Source organism: Salarias fasciatus, chromosome 8 (assembly GCF_902148845.1).
Source record: "Salarias fasciatus chromosome 8, fSalaFa1.1, whole genome shotgun sequence".
Classification (NCBI taxonomy): Eukaryota; Metazoa; Chordata; class Actinopteri; order Blenniiformes; family Blenniidae; genus Salarias; species Salarias fasciatus.
In genome coordinates, this window is record NC_043752.1 from 6,583,630 (window position 1) to 6,591,395 (window position 7,766).

Consider the following 7,766-nt stretch of genomic DNA (forward strand, 5'->3'; position numbering starts at 1 on the left):
GCACATGTCATCCTTACATGGGAGGATGGAACTTAGTAAACTTGGTGAGCAGCTCTCCCTTGGTGGCTCTGAACTGTGAAACGTGACGTGTGGAACAAAGACGGGATGGGAAGGAACGGTAGCAGAGGTCACAGACCGGCTCCAGCAGGTGGTGGAGGGGCCGCAAGAAGGCATGGAGAAAGATGCAGGCTGTGATGGCCTGTATAGATTCTACGTTTTTACATTAAAAACTGAGAGGTGTTGTTAAACACACCCACACAAAAAAAACCCACATGATGTGCAGATCTGACTGTAATGACAAAAGGAAATTTCATGTTTCCTGTGAGAACTGATGTTGCAACTCTGTTACTGAAAGACCAACAAGTGTCACTTAATGTTCACTGCATGATCTGATGAAAGGCAAGCATTCAAGCATCAAAGTGTGATTTATGTGTAACTTTAGAATTATGTGAATTAAACTAAAAGGTTATTGCATCCAGCAGAGAAGTTTCTCAAAACCTCAACTGAAAAAAGTTGTCAGGACTTCACATTGGCCAAACCTTAAATATCAGATATTTGCATCTGTTTACTGAAAAAATATTGGGTTTTTTTTCTTTCTATGTCATACCTAAATCAAATGGCAATCTGTTCTTTTTATTTTTTTGTCTTTCTATTTCATTTAAAAAGTTACATTTGTGTACATACATGAATGCACAACAATACATTTGTTGCAATTTTTTTTTTTTTTTTACAAAACAGATTTATTGATTTCACATATCTGAGAAAACTCCTATTAAATTAAATTTATGTAAGTATGGCTCAACACAAGAGACGTCGCAGAATGAAAGGGCAGCAGAAGCAAGTATTGGCCCGAATATAAGATGATATTTTTTTCCAGAAATTGTATTCTCAAAAATGGGGTCGTACTATAATCGAGGACTAGATTGTCATTACACATCCGCGCCGCTAGATAGAGCCAACGTACCGGTGACCACGAGGCGAATGGAGCGTATAATACCCCTTTCCCACTGGCCAAAAAACCCGTTTAAACCTGCTAATAAGCGGCTCCTCATGGCAGTGGGAAAGTGTTTAAACGGAATTATAACCTGGGTCAATCAACCCTGCAACGGACCCGGGTCTTAACCGGCTCAGCTCCGATTGGCTTTCAGTTAGAAAGCCAGACCCGGGTCGACGAATTTACGTGATAATGTCGACGTAATGTGCCTACGTTCGCGCGCTTGTTGCTGTTTTTAGAGACAGCGACACACTCTCTGTTACATGAACAGTTTCCCAAAAGCCAAACCTGATGGATTTTTTATGTACAACTGTATAAAAATCATGAAAGGTTATGCTGAGTGTCCTGTGTTGAGTGTTGAGGTCAAAGCTGGTTTTGTATTGCATTTGCAGAATGTTTCTTCCCAAAGAACCCAAAGGATTTTTAGACATCAATAATTTTAATATTTTTAACTCAAACGCAAAAAAGAGCAGAGCACGTCCATCATACACTGTTACACTTTACTGGCTTTATACACTTTTCTTAACAAACAAGATTCGCCGAACAGGTTGGGCTGGTTAATTGTAATCCATATTCTGTATTTCCAGCAGTTTCCTGTACTTAAGTATAAGAACTGAATGTTGATTTGAATGTTACTTTGTTAATGTTGGAGAACCTAAACACAGTCTTTATTTTAACAGTCTTGTTTCCACATATTTAGCAAATAAATAGGATTGTTAGGGATGCAAGGTCCCTCTTTTTAAAAGGACGAATACAAGTACGAGTACTGGCCGTCATCTTCTTGGTGAAACCAAGTTATTATACGAGTTCTTAATAAATGCCATAAGGCAAAGGTCACAAGTAAAAGATAAGTTTCAATAAAGTGGCTGTGATACTCGTGTGTGTGTGTGTGTGTTTGTGTGTGTGTGCGTGAGAGAGAGAGAGAGAGAGAGAGAGAGAGAGACAGCCCTAGCAACCGTTGCTAGCAACAACAACAGTGGCAGCCTCATTTGCATATTGCTATGTTCTGGCTGCGATGTCATCAGTGATGTTATCAGACAGCTTCAACCTGCAGCTTCCTCTGCTTCTCCTGTCACAACTACAGGAAGCCCCCAGTGGAGCAGCAGCTAGAGCACCGACAGAGCAGTTTTCGAATCGATAGTTCACGTTCACTGAAGACACGTTCAGAGTGAGCACCGACAGCACCGACTGACACATTAGTTAGCAGATTTGCGTTTTGTTCAGCGCATTAGTGAAAATGACTGAATATCAGCATCCCAGGGGGAGAGGAGGATTCCCCAGGAACCCCCGCCGTCGTAATCGTTGTCCTCCTGAGCTTTTAGAAATGCGCGCTCATATTGATGAGCTGATTCAGACGGTTACAAACCGTGAAATGGAGATTCTGGAGTTAAAAAAAGAACTGAGAGAGAAAACAGGAAAATGTGAGGATTTTCTTAAAGTTCAGAACGAGCTGATGAAAAGAATTTCCCAACTGGAGGAGGACCAGGGAATCAGAAACCAGGAGAGTCAGCTCAGTGAAGACAGATCAGTTAAAGAGGAGCTCCGCAAGATGTCTGAACTGCTGCAGGCAGAGAGACAGAAGGCGACCAGGGCCGAGAGAGATAACCTCACACTCCAGAAGCACATTGGAGACTTCACAAGAGAAGTGAGTGAACTGAAGGGGAAGCTGAGGGACTCAGACTTGATGCTGTCTCAATATAAGAAGGAAAATGGGAGGATGTGTGCGATGCTAAAGAAATCGTCTGAGCTGCTGGCTGACCGAGGAAAGCAGGAGCTCCAAACAGAACAGGAAAGGAAAATGAAGCTTGGAGTTCTTGAGAAGAAGCTGGAGCAGGAGGTGGAGGAGAGGAAGAGGGTGGAGAATGAGGTGTCACTGGGTGAGAAGTCCCTCCGGGCTGAGATGGAATCACTCCAGGCTGACAGAGAGTCCCTCCAGGTTGAGAAAGAGAGCCTCCGGGCTGAAATGAAGAAACTCCAGACTGAGAAGGAGAGCCTCCGGGCTGAGCTGGAATCACTCCGGTCTGACAAGGAGACCCTCTGTTTTGAGAGAGATAGCCTCTGGGAGGAAAACGAGAGCTACTGGCCTGAGATGCAGAAACTCCAGGCTGAGAAAGAGAGCCTCCGGGCTGAAATGGAGAAACTCCACGCTGAGAAGGAGAGGCTCCGGGCTGAGAAGATCAGATTACAGGAGGCCAACGGGGTTTTAGTGGAGACAATCGAGGCCAAGAAAGAGAAGAAAAGAGGCTTCTGGAGGCGTCGTGGCAAGAAGAGACATAATGGAGAGAAGAAGGTGGAGAAAAAGAAAGTTGTCTATGAAAAGACAAAACATTCAGACGGCAAATTGACACCTGAGGGCACCATCACAGCTTCAGGGACCGAAGTAGTCAAAGAAAAGAAAGAACTCAAAGATTTGGAGGCGCTGGCAACAATACAGGACACCAAGAAGGACCACGAGAACGACGGGCGCAAAGGTTTCTGGAGAAGGCTGTTTCAGAGGAGGAAGAAGAGTGACCTTGGTCAATAAGAAGGAGGAGGCTGCTGCTGGGGGGCCGGTCACTTCTACCATCCAAGGCAGAAACATGAAGTTTACAACAGTAACATCTATGGCGGCATTATACTGTTAAGATCCGAGGGCGCTTAAGAGATGCATGCACATGCAAAGGAGATCTGCACGCACTGCTGGAGAGGAGCTTTACACTGGCTGTATTTCAACTGAATACATTTTACTGACGGCTGGATTCAACCTGCAGCCACAACAGATTTATTCCAGTGGGGGCTAAAGCTTGTAGCTGCTGCTGCGTCATGCAATGCTTCTGCTCCGCATCTGCTAGCATTTTCACAATGCTTTACTTTCACATGCATGCATTGTGAAAATGATAGCAACAGCAATTTGCATTTGACATGTGCACACAGCTCCTCTACAGGTCCAGGTGCTGTGGTTTCCACACAACAAAGAGTCAATTTGAGCATTAAAAAAATTTAATAAATAAAATAAATATTAAAACACAATTGTTTATCGTGTCAAAATGTCTGATCATTTGGATTTCAGCGAGAAAATTTCTCTCCAAAATCCATTGGAGCAGGTGGGAGTCACAGTCTAGTGTGCTTCTCCCATATTGCATCTAAATTGAATAAATTAATAGCTTACAATCTGCAATCTACAGCCGTTTTCACCTGTAACATTATTGTAATTGCAACGGACTACATCTTATCTGACACACTGACCAAAGCAACAATGTTCTACCTCTGTTTTGCAGCTGCAGCGTGTTACACTATACTGTCTTTAAAAATATTCAAATGTGCAGTATGACCTTTAAGAAACTCTTTGCAAAGTGAAAAAAGCATAATATGTCCCCTTTAAAGGTTTTCCTCAGGCACAATGCATGTTACAAAGAAATAAAATGCCGAATTTTTAATTTGCCAACATCGATTGGCTTCTTTCTCGAGGATCCTGTCGTCTCATTCTAGCACGGAGCAGAATGAAAGACCAATGAGGATCTCTCGTCAGCACGAGTACGAAAAATGACGGACAATGCTCGGGCTATACTCGGATTCGGCAAAAATGCATTATCCGTAACGTGTACTCGTTTAAAGGTGCTGTAGGCAGGATTCCGCAAGATGGCGATTTGACCCATCTAAGATGGCCATTTGAAACCCAGCACAGCCAATCCTGTCCTGTTTTCTCTGACATCACGCCCTTACGCAAGTTAAGCCCCTCCCACAAGAACGAACGCAGGAAGGGAAGGCTTGCAGAAAAGAGTGGATTAGGAGTTGTAGAGAAGGGCAAATAATAAAGAATGTTAAGGAGTGGGAAGTTAACAAGACTGAGCTAAAATGTATTCATATTATGGTACTTTTCCACCTCGAATATCATATGGAAGCATGCAAGCATTGTTGTTGATGTCATCAACGTGGGCCATCAGCACAGGAAAACTCAGCCACGCAGCCCGCCTGTAGGCGATTAAACCCGGGTCTGCAGGCAGTGCTTATTTTTGCTTATTTTGAAAAAGAGAATATATTTTTTTATTTAATGCTGAAGTAATATTTTTTTTATGTTAAATCAAATGAAAGGTTATCTCTGTTTTGAGTTTTTGAGTTTAAAATAATTGTACAATAAAAAGTTGTTTTATGAGTAACTTATTGTCTTCAACATATATATATATATATATTTTTTTTTTTTCTCCACAAAATGATATTTGAAAAATAGGGGTCGTCTTATAATCAGAGTCATGTTATATTTGGGCCAATACGGTATTTGCAAGAAAATAAAAACAACTGTTGTTCAACTATTTGTTTCATTTGTCTGCTAACGTTTTACATATTATATAAGAAAAAAAAAAACAATTCAGAGGTATCAATTTAAATAAACTGAATTTTTATTAAAGTGGTGCGGGAATGGTGCATTCACTGTATTTGGCAATTTGGAACATACATCTTTCTAACTGTAAAGGTATCTCTAACCATCGCTAAAATCAATCTTTGTATTTGGAAAGTTTTTAAAAGGCTTCTAACCCAGCTTTCACGTTACATAAACTTATGACACAGTAGCAGTTCAAGTAAATTGAAAATAGTGTTTTCCTTTTCATGATGCAGAGTGAATGAATAAAAGTGTTCGAAATTCCCTAAGTTCCATGAATGCACCGCAGCGATTAACCAACGGAGCAGGTGAGTTAAATCACCGTTTAGAGAAGAGAAAGCTTAAATTTAATATAAAAATCATGAATATTAGTTGGAATTTTAGAAATATGAATCACACTAAAAGCATAGGACATATTTGATTGTGAAATTTGGGGGTAAAAAAATGTGGTACACTTAAAATAAATGTATTTCTCTCTGGTTGATGTTTAATATGGAGGTTGCCTAGCAACAAAAGTATCCACATTTACAGCTAGTTTTCATGATATTTTCTAACTTTTTCTTTTTGCATTTGTTCATGGTGAGGCACTTCACAAATTTTTACTCTATAGTCTTTACAGACTTTACTCTTTCGCAGATAGTCATCTGAATAACCTTTTATAGAGAAATTGGTCATTTAAGCAGGTGTGTTGCAGCTTAGCATGAGCCACAGGAAACGGAAATGACGAATGAGGCGATTGCCTCTCAAAATTTGTGGGAGACTTTGTGGTCCTGTATGTCTGTCAAGAGTTGTTTTGTATCTTTTTTGTTCTGTTTAGTCGATTTCTTGTTACTTTGATAGCTTAATCCTGCTTTATCGTCATTTTGTGCATCTGTGTCAACATTAGATTAGATGTCTATGATATTAGATGACTATTATGTGTTACGTTGTAAAGGTGAAGCCTTTAAAATAAGGTAGTACATGTCTTCCATGTGTGATGCACCGCTTCAGTAATTACTGGTCTCATCCTTTGTAGGACATCATCGTATAATACTATGTATTTAAGCCAGTATAGTGTACCCTTTGTTCCCAAACATGCCAGATCAGAGGCTTTTCTTATCTTCTTTCAGTCATTCTGCGCATGCTATATGAAAAATAAGAGGTTATAGTTAATCAGATTCATCCCTGAGTTCATCACTGATACTCGTGCGTCCATTCAGACTTCCTGTTCACTTCCCAGCCTTTGTGCCCGTCTACTCCCTGTGAGATGTCACCCACACACAGCTGCTGCACTGACGATCACCGGCCTCGGTCTCCAAATGCCAGGCCTGAAATAGTTGGCCTGGTTTATAATTAAACCAAACATGCAGGCGAATTGGTCCTGTGTGAGGATATAGTATGTGTACTCACACACTGGGAGGGGTGGAGAGGGGGTGGGGGGTCACACACAGTGCTGATAAACACACAAACTGTAGACCCATGACCTGTCTGCACACACCTTCACATAGTGGGAGGTAATCAGTGATCTAATTAGGGGTCTTCATGTATAATGAGTGGAGAGTATTGCGGCACCAAGGGTACTTATGCCTACTAGGTTAGAGGGGTAATTGCAGGGTGGAGGTATAAAATGATAGTATAGCGAAGGGTGGAGCTGAAGTTGAAAATAACCTCTTCATTTCTGCAGAGAACAGTGAGGCGCTCATTCATCGTGCGTTTTGTCTCTCTCTACAGATTCCTGTCAAAGCAGAGGCCATTTCATTGTCTGCGTCGTATAACCAGCATGGAGGACGAGATGCTGGACATTATTGAGAGGCTGTGGACCAAGCTGCAGGAGCTCCCACAGGCCAGCGCCCTGGAGGTGGGGGCCTTCGTGGTGCTCCTTCTCTTCGTCGGTGAGTTTTCACTTCCAGCGTTGAATCAAACGTGTAAACAGATTCAAGAAAATCCCCCAAATTAGCTCTAAAGCCGGAGGCTAAGCTCGACCGTCAGCATGTGGTGTTTAGAGTTAAGTGGCAGTGTCTGCACTCGTAGATATGGACAGCTGATACACAGCAGGCCAGTAATAACAGCGTGCGGTACAGAGGCGTGTCAGAGCTGTTTGGACAACAACAAAACACATATTGTATTAGTTATCTGTTTTAGACACACTGGTTATCCACATGACATCCTCAATAGTACAGCCAATAGATGTGGGGAATCCTATTCTTTTAGACTGTAGAGAGGTGTAGTGTAGTGGGCTCATCAAAACATCGTTAGAAAGAAAACACCAGCAGCGAGATGAGATTATTAACTGAGAATAAGCTAAAAACACAGTATAGTGAGCTAACAAGAAACCTACGTTGTTATGCAGAATTGATGTCACTTTAATTATAGGCTGGTGCAGCTTCCACACTGAATGTTTACTGGTGCAGCTTTAATTATAAACTGCTGTAGCTT